Genomic DNA, 16,265 nt, shown 5'->3' on the forward strand with positions numbered 1-16,265 from the left:
TAGCATTCATTTTTTCAAAAACTATTTTTTTAATTTCATGATTAAAAATTCCAGGCAATGTTTTAAAATAGCCTGAAAAATAATAGCTGAAACAGATGTGAATGAACTCATAACTCGAAATACTCAACGAAATAAGCTGTTTACAAGACTAAAATAAATAAACACAAGATGCAATTATTTTCTTTTGCTTTGCACTGATAAGATGAGTGATACTTGCAGTTAAAGATAACAAGGAGTAAAAGAAAAGAGATTAACATTGAGAAATAAGACATTTTTGAATTCAAATCCTGTTAAATTGTTAATTAATGTAGGACCACCTTTAGCCCTCAAAACTGCTAGCACCCGCCGTGGCATTGATTCCACAAGGTGCCGATAGGTAGTCTGGTCTTAGGTATCTGGTACCAAGCTCTCATCAACTGGTCCTGCAATTCCCTCACATTACTCTATTGGATTAAGGTCAGGTGAATTTGGGGGCCAAGACATGACTTGAAAGTTTGAAAGTCACTGGGATGTTCCTCGACGATTCGACCCTTATGACATGGTGCATTATCCTGTTGGTAAACACCATACACCGCAGGAAAAACTGTTGCCATGAATGGGTGAACCTGGTCTGCAACTATGTTCAAGTAGGTTACAGACGTCAGGGATTGTTCTATGAGGATTATGGGTCCTAATGTGCCCCATAAAAACATTGTTCCTGGGTGAGAAACAATAAGAAACCCTGGCGAGCCCATTGTTATAGATGGAGGATGGTCATAATGTAATGGCTCTTCGGTGTATATATGTAAAGTAATATGTAATATAAAAAGTTAATGAAAAATAGTAGTCTGGAATTTTTCCTTCACGACTCTCAAGCTCCGTTGTTTATAATTGTAAATCGATAACTAAAGTAAAATTAAGGTTCTTTTAAATAGAAAAATTTCTGTCGTCTCTCAGACATAAAACATGTAAAAGTAAGAATAATGTCGTCATAAGAACTTAATACTTAGAGGATGGTTTCCAAGATTCATATGGCTCGTCCTGTCAATAGCGCTGTTTTCCAAAGCTCACTATGACATTGACAATAGATTCAATACCTAACAACCTTAAAATATTCGATTTTATATTCAAAAAAAAAATTGAAGAACTTGACAAGTTTTTCCTGGCAAATTCATGAGTTCTTTTAAGAAACATTTGCTCTGGAGAATGAGTGTATCTCTGATGCTTTCTTTCAAGTCTTATTCTGTTTTACTTCTGTCTCGATGGCTATTTACAACTAAAGCTGTTGCCACAAGACTGCATATGACAACAGCAATCGACATAAAAGTAAGAAAGATTCACTTTTTTATTTGAAAAAAAATTGCCATTGCAAATAAAAAGCGTATGCTTATAAAAGCTTTACCATCCAATCGTGTTGCTGAGAACGTTTTCACCAGAAATTACTATGAAAATAGCAACAAACATTAAAGCTCCTATTAAAGAAAGAAGTTTTTATTTTGCATAAAAATAAAATTAAAGAACCTGGCAATGTCATTTCTGACAGATCCGTGAGTTATTTTAAAAGATAAACTCGATTATCACCAAGACTGGTTTCCAAAACAGGCTCTTCCTGTCGCTGAAGCTATTTTCTCAAGCTCATTGTAATAACAATACCTATAAACCTTAAAAGATTCGATTTTTATAAAAAGAAAGTTAAAGAACTTTAAGATTTTATTTCTGGCAAATTCATGAGTTCTTGTAAAACAGAGTTGCTCTGGAAAGTGCTAGGGTTGTTTTCCAAATCTCACTTTGTTTCAATCCTGTAGGGCTGTTCACTACTAAAGCTGTTGGTACTACGACTGCATATGACAACCGAAATATACAAAAAATTAAGAAGATTCAGTTTCATATAAGAGAAAATTGAAAAACCTGGCAATGTTTCTGGCTGATCCATGAGTTTTTCTTATAAAGAAAATGTATGTAGTGTATCTACCACTACAAAATTACAATTTAAGAGTATATGAAACATGCTAACTTGATTCTTAGAAAGGGGTACCTTTTCGTAGATAAAGGTTGACATAGCAGATAACTTTCCCCACATGTATTTTATAATGCGATTGCACTAGGGCTGTTTTCCATGACTGACTCCAGCTCACTTCTGTCTCAGTGGCTGTTGTCACAAAGCCTGCATATGATGCAGTGTTGCCAGATTGGGCTACAAGTAGCGGATCGGGCTACTTTTAAAACTCCCCGCTACACAAAATCGAATTTGGGCTACCCGCTACGGTTCGAATCCCAGTCGATACGAATTCCGCATCCGGCTTGCACCGACCTCAGCGCTGACGTGAAATATCCTCAGTGGTAGACGGATCATGGGTTTGAGTCCCCTTGCCGTGAGGCTAACCGTGAGAGTTCTCGTGGTCTTCCTCTGCATGTAACGCAAATGCCGGTTAGTTCCATCAAAAAGTCCTCCACGATTGCAAACTTTCTTCCAATACTTGATCCAGGAGTTCTCTTGTCTTCTGGATTGGATTCAAAAATACAAGGCTACGGAGTTGAACATTAGTAGCCGTAAACCCAAAAAATTGGGTCGGCTGTTCAACGACGGTTATAAAATAGTAAATAAAACATCACTGGTTGCGGTCAGTGTGCGAGTGGGTGACCACGTGAATCAGTCTGAGTAGGGACCGAGATCGTGCGGTATGGTTCCTCGTTAAACTGTTCTACCGTAAAGTGCTTGACTTCGCGTGCAGGTCGTCGGGCTACTCAAGCAGTGGGTGCCATGACCTCTGCAGGGGATCAAAATTGTGATGGCATGTCTTTGGATCATCGGAAGGTTTCTCAGCCGTCGCCAATCGTAAATGAACTACAACTTCAGCATTGAAATTTAACTTATTTTTTTAATTTAGTAGAATATATATATATATATATAACGTAGTTTTCTTGGGCTACAAAATGCTCGAATCCGCTACTTTTGAAGCTCACATTCGCTACTTTTTAATCTTAAGTTCTGGCAACACTGATATGATGATTGTAATAGAACCAAAAGTAAAAAAGCTCAAGTTTATGCAGAAGAAAATTGAAGAACATGCAATGTCATTTTTGGCAGATCCATGAGTGTTTTATAAAGAAAATGCGTTTGAAAAGGCAAATGTTATTAAAGCTACTTTCCAAGACTAACTTGTATTTCTATGGCTGTTAACCAATAAGGCTGTTGTCACTGAGACTGCATATTGTGACTTTAAACGGCACAAAATTTAATAAAAACTAATTTTATATAAAAAAAAAAACCTGGTAATCTCATTTCTAGGAGATCCATGAGTTTCTTATAAAAAGAATGTATTTGAAAATTCAATTTTCCCAAAGACTATTTTCCAAAGCTCACTATGACAATGACAATAGAAACAAAAGCACCAATCGAAGTAAAAAGATTCGATTTTGTATAAAAAAAATATTGAAGAACCAGACAGTGTTATTTCTGGTAGATCTACAAGTTCTTTCAAAAGAGAATTTTTTATGAAATGTGATTTTCTTCCTACTTGTTTTACTCTTATTTTAAAATATTCAGTGTAAAATCTGTCTTTTATTCGTTGTAAATGACACATTCGCTGACCTGCAACACTGTAAATCAAGCATAAGGAGGTGAAATAAAATATGAGATAAAAAAGATAATCAAATATGATGATTGTATTGGTATTCGAAATCCTTTTCACTGACTGTGTACCAGCTAAAACTGAAGATACTGCTGCAAACATATACGATATGCAACTAAAACACATTTAGCAAGAGCATTCAGAAAAGGTTTCTTGAATTTCTCTGATGAAATTAAGTATATAAACGTAACTTTCACTAGATTTACAGCGATTTTCTATGTTTAAAAATACTTTTTCGAAGTCGATAAGAAAGTTAGTTAGAAATGAAGTAGCCCTTTGACAAATGTTTAAGAACAGCATTAGCATTACAGCATAACAGATTGTTGGCAAACAAAAATGAGTGAATATTTTAGCAACGAAACTGAGATTCAATATAATTTCATTATCAACTTTGAGATCGTACATGAAGAATGTCATATAGTCTTGTTTAAATTCATTGTTTATTATTAATATAAAAATTGTAAAAAATGTAACAAGAAATAAAATCATTATTATGCATACAATATTTAGCCGACAGTGTTTTTTCAACTTATCCACTTTGTCTGCGTTGCTTACAATTTTTTGGAAGTTTAATAAGTGCACAATATTATTTTTCTTCTTTCTTAAAGAGTGCCCTGCTAGAAGTTGAAATAAAAATCCAAGAATGTAACCAAAATTCACTCTTACATCTGATTTACCATTTACTGTTGCAATTGCTTCCATGATACTTGAATCTAAGAAAGCCAAATTATACAAAATAATAAATAAGAATGCAATGAATCTTATTATTTTTGATTTTGAATTAAGTATTCCACATAAAGATAAACAACTTGTCAGAAGACACGAGTTCTTCTTGAAGCTATCATTCTGCACAAAGACACGACCAGAAGATCCTATTCTCTGGAACTGTCTAAAATAGTTCACCATTTAAAAATATTTTTAAGTTTCCCCTCTTTTAAGATAGTGAAATGCACTTAAATATATTTTATGTTTGTATTCAATTAATAAATCTCCTTCAAAGTTTTGATGCGTGCTTTTCTCTAAAGAAGCTCAAAATATTACTTCACTTTGAAGAAGCTTCCTATATAAAATCAATTTAAAATTATAATTCATTAATGGACTAAATGCCTAAGATATCTAATTCTCGATATATTTCTATTTCTATACATAACGAGATTCTAAATTTGTATCCACCATTTAAAAGAACTTAAAGTTATATGTTAATTTAGAGCCATAATTCACTCGTTACTCTCTAAAAATCCTTTAATGCAGTCTGTTCTCCAAATATGCTCAATATATTACCATTCTCTGAAGGAGTTTAATATTTTTCATTAATTTAAAATTATAATTCATTCACTCGTTACTCTCTAAAAAACCTTAAATGCACTCTGTTATACAAATATGCTCAATATATTTCCATTGTCTGAAGGAGTTTAATATTTTTCATTAATTTAAAATTATAATTCATTCACTCGTTACTCTCTAAAATTCCTGTAATGCAGTCTGTTATACAAATATGCTCAATATATTTCCATTCTCTGAAGGAGTTCAATATTTTTCATTAATTTAAAATTATAATTCATTCACTCGTTACTCTCTAAAAACCCTGTAATGCACTCTGTTATACAAATATGCTCAATATATTTCCATTCTCTGAAGGAGTTCAATATTTTCATTAATTTAAAATTATAATTCATTCACTCGTTACTCTCTAAAAAACCTTAAATGCACTCTGTTATCCAAATATGCTCAATATATTTCCATTCTTTGAAGGAGTTTAATATTTTTCATTAATTTAAAATTATAATTCATTCACTCGTTACTCTCTAAAAATCCTTTAATGCAGTCTGTTATCCAAATATGCTCAATATATTTCCATTCTCTGAAGGAGTTTAATATTTTACTTTAGTTTAAAATTATAATTCATTCACTCGTTACTCTCTAAAAGACCTTTAATGCACTCTGTTATCCAAATATGCTCATTATATTTCCATTCTCTGAAGGAGTTTAATATTTTTCATTAATTTAAAATTATAATTCATTCACTCGTTACTCTCTAAAAACCCTTTAATGCACTCTGTTATCCAAATATGCTCAATATATTTTCATTCTTAGCTTAACATTTTAATTATTATTAATTAAAATGTTAAGCTCCTAACATTTAATTTATAATAATATTCAATCTTTTCTAAAGTTACTATGCATTCGCTTATTTTCTAAATAGAATATTGAAGTGGCAAACCTACTGTGCTCTTCCCGATAAATATAATAATTTTTCGTTATGTGTTTTGTATAGCCTAAATTTCAATCTATAGCTTTTAGTTGATCGATATAATTTACATTTCTCTTTATAATTGAATACATTTTTCTGACAATTGCAAAAATACTTTTGAAAAGAAATTATAATAATGGTAAATTTTTCTTAAGTAGAAATTTCTCTTTTTAATTTAATCATTTTTATTGAAAAATATTACGTCTAAGTAAATGAAAGAGATTATTTTTACTATGAGAGTGTCTGCAATGATTTTAAGAACACATGAAGTGAATCACTTTTAATATAAATCAATATCGCTTTATGGTTCCTGTTTCGAGATTTTGATGAAATCTAGTATTTTCAAAGGGAAGCTATTGACAACATTCTTTATTCCCAATGTTTCTAAGTGCTAAGAACTATTTTAACATTAGGTTGAAAATCCTTGAATGATATTCTTGCTGTAGTGACTATTAATTACATTATAAATATTAAGGAATTAAATTCCTTTTTCTCATTATGGCCAAAATTATTCCTTTCTTTACCTCAGTTAGGTTTTTAAATATCAAAAACTATCATAAAATTTCATGCAAACTTCTAAAATAATGTTTTTACTGTAGAGACCAACTCATATGTGTTAAGCATCCAAGCCCATTTACTAAAAATCCCATTCGTAATGAAAGTTTTTAGATCACGATGGAAAATTAAATAATTAAACGTCCAAAAGAGAAACTAATCTCTTTCAATTGAATAGCATGCAAATAAAATAAATAATAATTTATATTACTGAGCCATTTCCTTAAGAGCTGTCTCTTTTTTTTATATATATATATATTTTAAACTAGCCTCTAAGTCAATCACCTAGTTCGCCTACACGAGCACACTGCTGTGCCACATTGTCTTCTTCTTACACAAACACACCGCTGTTCCACATTGTCTTCCGCCTTCACGAACAAGCAGCTGTTCTACTTTGTCTTCTTCCTACACGAACACACCGTTATTCCACATTGTCTTCCTCCTACACTGACACACCGTTATTCCACATTGTCTTCCTCCTACACGAAAACACCGTTATTCCACATTGTCTTCCTCCTACACGAATTTTTGACTCTAAACTAACTTTTAAACCTCATATAAATTACATTAGGAGAAAATGCTCTCAATCATTAAACATTCTTAAAGTCCTCGCTAACTGTTCATGGGGAGCTGATATGGATTCAATGTTAAAAATATATAGGGCAGTTATACGTTCCAAACTAGATTATGGTATTCCTATATACTCTTCGGCTCGTCAATCCGTTTTAAAATACCTCGACACTATCCATCATCAAGGATTGAGAATATCATCAGGTGCATTTAGGACTTCACCAGTTGAAAGTCTGTATGTGTTATGCTCGGAACCCTCTCTTCATTTCCGTCGCTCTAAACTATCATTGGATTATTATTTTAAAATTAAATCGAAGTCACTTCATCCACTATACTCATGTGTCGTTCATCCACAATACACCACTCACTTCTCCTCGCGTCCATCTTATATACCTTCGTTTGGGATTAGAATCACCAATATTTTAAATGATTTTAACATTTTAGATATTGAGGTTTTTACTAACACAGGCATCATCCCACCTTGGATTGATGTTTCAAAATGTGTGTTAGACGTTTTTAATAATTTTAAAAAATCTGACACTAGCTCGAGTGTTTTCACTCAAAAATTTTATGAACATCGCCATAAATATATCGATTTTAAACCAATTTTTACTGACGGATCAAAACACGATAATCATGTTGGTTGTGGTGTTGTTACCGAAAATTCTACTGTATCTGAGCAACTGCTTCCTGATTCTTCAGTCTTTACTGCAGAATGTTATGCTATTTTACTAGCCCTTAACTATATTTTCGACCAAACTTATCTAAAGTGGATAATATATACTGACTCACGTAGTTTTATAGCAAGTATTTCAGACATCGGTCTAAACCCAGTCATACTCAAAATCCAAAAGTACATCACTCGACTATATGACAGAGGTTTCAATATTTATTTTTGTTGGATACCATCCCATGTCGGTATACACGGGAATGAATGTGCTGATGTAGTTGCAAAAAGTACTCATAACATAAGCAGGAATGTTTTAGCACCATTGGACATCAAGCGAATTTGTAAATTATCAGTTTATCAAGCCTGGAAAGAACACTGGAATACACAAAATGATAATAAATTACATGAAATTTTCCCTTCTATTGATAACAATAAAATAATATCCATTGACCGTAAAACTCATGTTTTAATAAACAGGCTACGCAATGGCCACTCACGATATACCCATATGCATTTATTGAAAAACGAACCTGCACCTGTTTGTTCATTCTGTCAAGTTGTTATCACCATTAAGCATATTTTTACTGACTGCAGACGATTCAAATACTTGAGAAACAAGTTTTTTGGCAGTTTTAACCCTGATCTTCAATCTTTACTTGGTGACCCTATACATCACAATCTTTTAAAATTTATCAAAGTCATAGGACTTTATTCTCTGCTTTAAAAAATAACACCTTAGTTTAACCTTGTGACCAAATTTTAACCTAGTGCCTGGCGCAGTATAGCCATCTCTGGCTCTTGCGCCAATAAAATCCAACCAACCAACCAACCTACACGAACACACCGTTATTCCACATTGTCTTCCTCCTACACGAACACACCGTTATTCCACATTGTCTTCCGCCTTCACGAAATCACCGCTTTGTGGCTACACATTGATTCTGCTGCATTCGGCAACATTACTCTCACTCTATGGCATTGACATTTCAGAGAAAAAAATGTAAGAAATAGGGTAAGAATCTTGCCTGGACTCGCTGATTTGCGGCTTCCTCTTTGTATTTGCCTACACGAACTCACTACTTTACTGCTCCACATTTATCCTGCCTTCGGGATCATTTACACTTGCATTTTATTCGATGTATTTATATGACGAGAAAGAAATAATAGTTTTATTTTAAAAGTATTTCTACGGATAAGTTCTTTGCTTTCATATTAATATCAAATGAACTCGGTTGTCATTAAGGGTGTATAGTGAGACTCTCTGAAACACATTTTCCTCCAGCAAGATCAAAATATTTCTCTATTCTATCTGAATAAATGGTGTTATCTGATCTGATGTGGAAAAGAAAAAAAAATATATGCTAATCTGATGCGGAGAAAAAAAAGAAATACATATCACGTGGATACCTCAGGATCATGGGCCTCGCATTTGCCTAAATTTGGCAAACTTCCAGAGAAAAAAGAATGAAGAAAGAGCACTCAAAATTCTCAATTTAAATAACTTATTTTCTCACCAATGAACCAGCTGCAAAAAAAATTTATTCAATTTTGACTCAATTGATAAAAAAGATTCACTCTCTTTTAATGGCGGACAAAATTAAAATTTTTTGAAATAAAAACATTTGATGTAAATGGGCGACAAATTTTTTAAATGCTATAAAAATTGACTTACTGTTTATTTTCTTAAAAATTGAACTCGATGGATACTGTTGGAAATTTATAAATAATACGTTTTTAATTGTAAACTATCTTGTTAAGTTAATAAACTTCGAAACACTCTTTTATTATTTTTTTTTAAACCTTGAACTTTTATCCCTGTGATAATTTATCTACATCGTCAAGTACAATACTGTGACAGGTCTGAGGTATAATAAGCATACACTTTCCTGGTTTTGTTACTCTTTAGAGGAAAATCATTTTTCTTACTAACTTCTAACTTAAAGTGGAAGGCATGTCGTTTGTGACAAATTTCTAATTCAGTTCTGTTTTCAAATGTTTCTTTTGTTTTTTTTTTCTTTTCAAATCAAACTGACTGAAAAAGATTACTTAGCTACTATAAACCAGTAAATGTTTTCTAGCACAATCCTTGAAAACCTGAAAAGGTCACTAACACAGCAGATAGTGCATGTTTTATACAGTTAAGAACTGAATATACAAAAGGTGGGGAACCTTTTTACCGCGAGAGGCCATATTTAAATTAGGCAGTGATAAAGAAGGCCCTATAAGTTCATATACCTATAAATGTGACTTTTGAGAAATTATTATAGCTTTTGTACAGTTTTATCATTTTATTGCATTATAATGCAAAAAAAAAATTAAGTCATTTATTAATGTTTTTTTATGGCTTGTTTTTAAAAAACTACTTTTGTATTCACATAAGGTTAATAACTTATTATGACATTCATATTAAATATTTTTAATAAGCAATTATATTTAAATACTGTTTCAAATGAAAATAGAGTATAAATATTTTTCCATCAGTACTTCTTGTCGAGATTCATTTTTTTTTTCAAAGTCGTCAAAACTAATAACAAATATATCGCATATTAAACACACTGTTTTATCTTCTACAGATGTAAAGAAATTTTCCCACTCTGCTTTAAATGTTCTGCTTTCTTCTTTAAACTTCTTATTTCACAATTTGACATGATGGAGAAAAAATGAATACCGAATAGTATCTTAAAGCATATACTTACTAAAAAGACAATAAAATCGTGTATTAATAAAATATCAGAATTAGTAAAACAATAACTAGATTTTCATAATGAACAATAAGCAGTACGAGACGGACATGAAAGCACACACAGATAAATACAAATCACCAACTGCGCAATATACTGCGGAATACAGGGGAGAAAAATGGGTACCGTCTTTCTCACCATCACAGTGCTTGGTGAATGGCGGTTGCTATATGGCAACAGTATAATCGTGCTTCAAATAGGAGAGAGCTATGGCCAAATATAACAACAAAACAGAAGAATTTCTATTATTTGACGTTGGCAAATTGAAAAATGTACCAGAATGGCAATAAACTGCAATATTACAGTATATTAATCCCTGCAATGCTCAATAGATGGCAGCACTTTAATTAATTTCATTAATTTTCTAATTGCCATAATCTATATAGTTACATATTAATTAATAAAAGAGCTAGAGGCAGCATGTTACCCACCTCTGAAATATATTGAATGCAGAAATTCTTCATTAGAGAGCGCTATTAACACACGATATGAACAAAGAGGAACCAGCCTTTTTTAGTTGTCACCACCATTAAATTAATAAAACTTAGAACAGTATTTACCTACGTAGATAAATTCTGTTCAATTGGGTATACTATAACCTACGTCACAGGTTGTGTTATTCCTACTAAATTTAACCCATGAACGGCATTTTCTGCGAGCCTAACTTCAAGCCACAAATAAACAAACGAAGTGTTTGATCGTTTAAATAGCTGCTCGCCAGATTTTATTGCATTATAAAGAAAAGTAATTGATATTCGATTTTTGATTAATAATTGATTTATGTGGATAGTGGCATAGAATTTAGCATTGCGTCATGGTAAATGTTATTCCTACTAAGTGGAAGTAGTTGTGTTTTTTTTATATTATACCCAATTACTAATCACCTATGTCTATTTCATTTAACGTCACGTATCCGTAAATATTAAGTTAAACAAAATTTGAACAATGTGAACCAATAAAATAATGAATACAAAATAAGTTCTTAAACTTCTAAACTAATATTAAGAAGCTGAATATCCATTTTTTGTACGAAGTAAATAGAAATAAATTATCATTAAATCTATATTAAGCAACTCTACGAAATTATGCACAAAAGTGAAAAGCATATACCGACATTAATAGATGAAACTGAAATAATTCCATTTTTTTTATTATTTGTTGTCCTTCTTGGTACTTTTACGTTATTGAATTAAGCAAAACTCAGTTTTTGAAGTTCACCGTATCAAAACCGTTTCATTTGGAATATTGCAATTAACAAATGCTAAATAGAATAAATTCGATTTTTTTTTCTTTTTGAAAAAATTGGTAATTAAAAAATTTCGAATCAAAATAAATTCAAGAATTTTTCTAAGAAATATGCAATCTAATAATTAAAACAAAATTAAAATTGTAAAAGTTACATTTGCTGAATTATTTCTCGAAAATTGAAAAGAGCTACCTTTCTCAAAAAAAACTTTTCGCTTAGAAAAAGAAATCGTTAAATATGTATAACTTTCCTACCTACTTAGTTCTGCCTTTATTTGCTTTTTTTGTTTTATATTACGATAATTTATTTTAAAAAGTATGTATATTTATAAGAAAAAAGAGCTTATTCTCTCAAAACAATAAAATAATATTAATTTATTTTCTGTCTTCGTATTGTTTATCGTAGAACTTCTATGCCTTTTGCCCAGTTACTTCCTGCGCCCTCTAGCGTCACATAAAGGAAACGGTTAATTGATTCAGTAAACTTGTTGATTCAGTTGTTTCCGTACAGTTTATAATTTAGTGTTTCAGACATGTTTTTGTTTATTTCTATTCTATTACATTTGAAGTATGAATGAGTAATAATTTTTCATGATTTGTAACTCAAAAGTTGATGAGTTTTTATGCTTTATTTCAATAAAATGTATTGAATTAAGATTGGATTGCATAGATGTATGTTAGGGTTTTGAAGTTCTTTCATAGATATTGTGTGGTTTAATTTAAAGCACAAGTGATGGCTAATATTAAACCAATAAGAAAAATTCATTTTTCAAACGTGTCATTCAAATTGTTTAAGGATTTTTGGAATCGGGAGCTAAAATTTCTCTTTTCACCTACTGTCCAAAGTTCAGAAACACACAAACACGCACACAAATTCTTCCTTTTATTCATTAAATAATCTCTTTTACGAAAAACGAGTATGTATAGTAACCAAAAATTGAATAAGAATTTTAAAAAAAAAACACTTTGGTGAAGAAGTTGCCATAGTAACTGAGATAAATTATTAGCTTCATTATTCGGATAGAATTGGATACCTCCAAGGGACGTCATCGTGGTATTCGTTTATGCCTCGATTCAGAAGCCAATCAGGTTCGACACATGCGTTTGACTTCCAATTAAGGTATCCAAATACAGTAAATACAGCCAATTAATACCAATTAAATCTTATCCGAAAAGTGGTTCAGCGTGATACTTAACTAATTGCTATAACGCTAACCAGCCAAATACAACCTCGTTATTATTATTTACGTATTTTTTTCTCGAATTGTTAGTTTCCAAATTTGAACTCAATTTGAAGAATCAAATCTGTGTTAATAGATATAATAAAAACTTTCTGGCCGACCGGCCTGCGTAGGGGGCAGGGAACTGTCCTTGCATCAGAAAGGTCCTGGGTTCGAATCCCGGGCAAGGCATGGATGTTTCTTTTACCTCTGTGTGTTCTATGTCCTTTCTCCTTTGTGTGTGAATGTGACCCGCCCTATAAACGAATTGTGGTTGTGTGAATGGCGTGTCAGAAGTCGAATTCCTGGTCATGGATGGCACCACCAAAAAACAGGAACAATCGCTCCCCCGCTGCCTAAACAGGCATACGCCAAAAGAAAATTCTGGATCTTTTAATTGGTGTAACAATCTGCTTATCATCAAGAAAATAAAATGATTCCGAAGTAATCGTGGTGATTGACAGGGGGCGGAGTCTCCCAGTATCTATATTATATAAAACGCTAATACGTACGTATGCATCAATAAAACCGATGATATTTCTTTTCTCTCGCTGGCAACAGTTTTCATTTTTAATTGATTGGATTCGGCACGCAAGAGCACGTAGTGAGCATCATATGGCTAATCCATGTTATATAAAACGCTAATACGTTTTAATTGGTAGGCTTCGCCGCGCAAGAGCACGTAGTGAGCATCATATGTCTATCTATCTCCGATTGTCACCGAGAAAAAAACGGTTGGTTGGTTATGAGTACTGAAATAGTTCCTTTTCATTGGCAGAAATGAGAAGTGTTATGCTATTGCTATTTTATTTTGAGTTGAACGCTTTACTACTCCACGTTTTGTTACATTATTAGATGCTATTTTATTATTTCCTGATGGGCTTCATCAACAATCAAAAATATATACATTTACTTTACAAATTCCATATTATTAGGGTAGCGCCCTTCTGAGAATTAAAAATACAAAATTATCTTCATCGAAACCAATGCTTTACATCCGGCTTTCAGTGGCAGACTACTATTTCATATTGTTTTACAACACATGGCTTTAGCCCTCTGGTGGGAAAGACTTTAAAACAAAACTTACAACAGTTACTTTTCTCAACAACTGAAATTTAGAATAGTGTGATTAAGAAAAATATGTGAACTGTTTGCAATTTCAAATTAATATTGAAATGTACAGGTTCAGAATTTTCTACAGTGAAAAGTTTTCGGAACTTCAGTATTCAAAAAAGTATACAAAAGCTAGACGTTAAGAAAGTATCCAATGAGCGAGTAAAGCGAGCATCGGATTGCGAAGCAATCCGAAATGAACTGCGAAAGCAGTTCCGGGGGTTGGCGAGCACCAGCGAGCAGGGGGCGAAGCCTCCTAGTAGTTATGAAAAAGCAGATGACGAATACGTAGCGTGAACGGGGTGAAGCCTCTTAAACCGTTTCTGTTCGAATGTTTATGTTTGCCTTATAATTTAAGTGATCTTCGAGTCATCGTGGAAAGAAGTTCAACCGGTTTCATAAGGTCGGTTTAGAAAAGGAAAACTTCTTCGTACACTTCAGAACCGTTTTTTCTTTATATTCAAAGCAAAAAATGGACTTTATGGGGACGCTTTACGTTTGGCTTTATGATCGGTAAACAGTTAACTCAGCTACGTCACAAATTGAAAATTTGGCTAGTTGTCCCTTGGAAATAGTATTTATAAGATTTGAAGTGAGTAACGTTGATGTATTTTTAACTTTTATTTTAGTGTTACCATTTATACTCAATTGTAAAATAGCAAGGAATACAAAAGTATCATCTTCATCAACTTTAAAAAGATGGAAAAGCTAAAAATAAATGCATACTTTACAAAAATGACACAGCCATTGTAATTTCTCGCTGATCACGCTGATATATCACGCCGATATTCTAAAAATACGTTATGAATTTAAATGCGTGCCCAACTGATAATGCGAAGCAATGTGTATTCAGAATTATACAAATTTATTTGACCTTGTGTCAAGTTTACGATATGCTTTTTTTTCCTACTATCAGCTGTTTGCGTTACAAATTTAAGAAGATGTGTTTCAGATTTCAGTCTGCTGAATAAATGTTAGTTTTTTGTAATAATGACATTTTGTACTTGGTCAATATTACAGTAATAGAATAAGGTAAAAATTTTAAAAACTACTTTTTTCAACTGAACTAAAAATGACGCAAAATTTTTTGTTTTGTTTTTGTCTTAACCTAAAACAAAAAAAGTCGGAAGAAAATCATTATAAATAGAAGTGAAATGTTCCGTTTGCTTAGTTTCAAATAAAAAAATGGAATTATTTTCTCATTTTTAGTCTACTTGAAAAAGGTAGTTTCTTATATTCATTTTTCTAATTTTCTTTTTAGAGTTTTATGTCAGCTAATTTATTTCGGAAAGTAGTTGAAATTTCGATTGGTGGCAGAAGTGGGGTAAATTCTGCTAGAAAAATTGGGAAACAATGGTAACTTACTCTGTCATCACTCACAAAACTTAATTTGAAACTTAAGTGTTCCAGCTATTCAAAAAGTGGTCAAAATTTTAATTGACTCTAAATTCTTTTTGAAGATACTATCTCAATAAATTCTGCTTGTAACGGAGGTGATAGCAACTGACATACAGTTTTTCAGCATAGAGTTCACTTGAAAATTTGAATACTCTCACTATTCAGATTCGGTTTTTAGCACCACGCTGCGACAAACAGCTTAATGACACTAGCCTTTGATTTTCACATTGAATCTGAATGAGACTGGATCATTCCATTTATTTCAAAGGTGGGGAAAGTAGGTTTTTCTGCACATGCGTCGGAATTTACTCTCACCAGGATTGCCATACGTAGTATTTTCAATAATAAAGTGTTGTACTCATGTTTTTTTCTCAAATCAATTCTTATATCTGTTACCGGCGAAGTATGAAATCCGGCATTATATATAATATATAATGTCGGATGCTATTTAGGCAAAGTATGAAATAAACGTCTTGATGAGGTTATTATGTAAATGATGTGCATGTTACTGTGTAAGACCGAAATTGGTGGTTGTTAACTTTCTCTGGTGAATGTTGACAATCACATAGTAGCTTTGGTGAATGTCCGAAATATTTATTACATCCGATTTGATATTAATTTATTCGTGGATATAATTACATTTATTCGATATTTTAATACTTACTGACGATAGATTAGAAGAAACATAAGTGTTTGGAGTATCGGGTAAATGTATACCGGGCAGTGGCCCTTGACCTTAAAAAAACATCAGTGTAGGGTATACCGGGCAAATGTATACCGGGCAGTGGTCCTTGACTTTAAAAAACATCAATGTAGGGTATACCGGGCAGTGGCCCTTGACCTTAAAAAAACATCAGTGTAGGGTATACCGGGCAAATGTATACCGGGCAG

The 16,265-nt window shown here is 32.3% G+C and overlaps 1 long non-coding RNA gene across 1 annotated transcript in view; it reads left to right on the forward strand.

The window, feature by feature from the left end:
- The window catches only part of LOC139426642 (uncharacterized), a 116,436-nt gene that overhangs the window by 82,092 nt on the left and 18,079 nt on the right, over positions 1–16,265 (forward strand). The gene's annotated exons all lie outside the window — the stretch shown is intronic.

This window comes from Parasteatoda tepidariorum, chromosome 10 (genome assembly GCF_043381705.1).
Source record: "Parasteatoda tepidariorum isolate YZ-2023 chromosome 10, CAS_Ptep_4.0, whole genome shotgun sequence".
Taxonomy (NCBI): domain Eukaryota; kingdom Metazoa; phylum Arthropoda; class Arachnida; order Araneae; family Theridiidae; genus Parasteatoda; species Parasteatoda tepidariorum.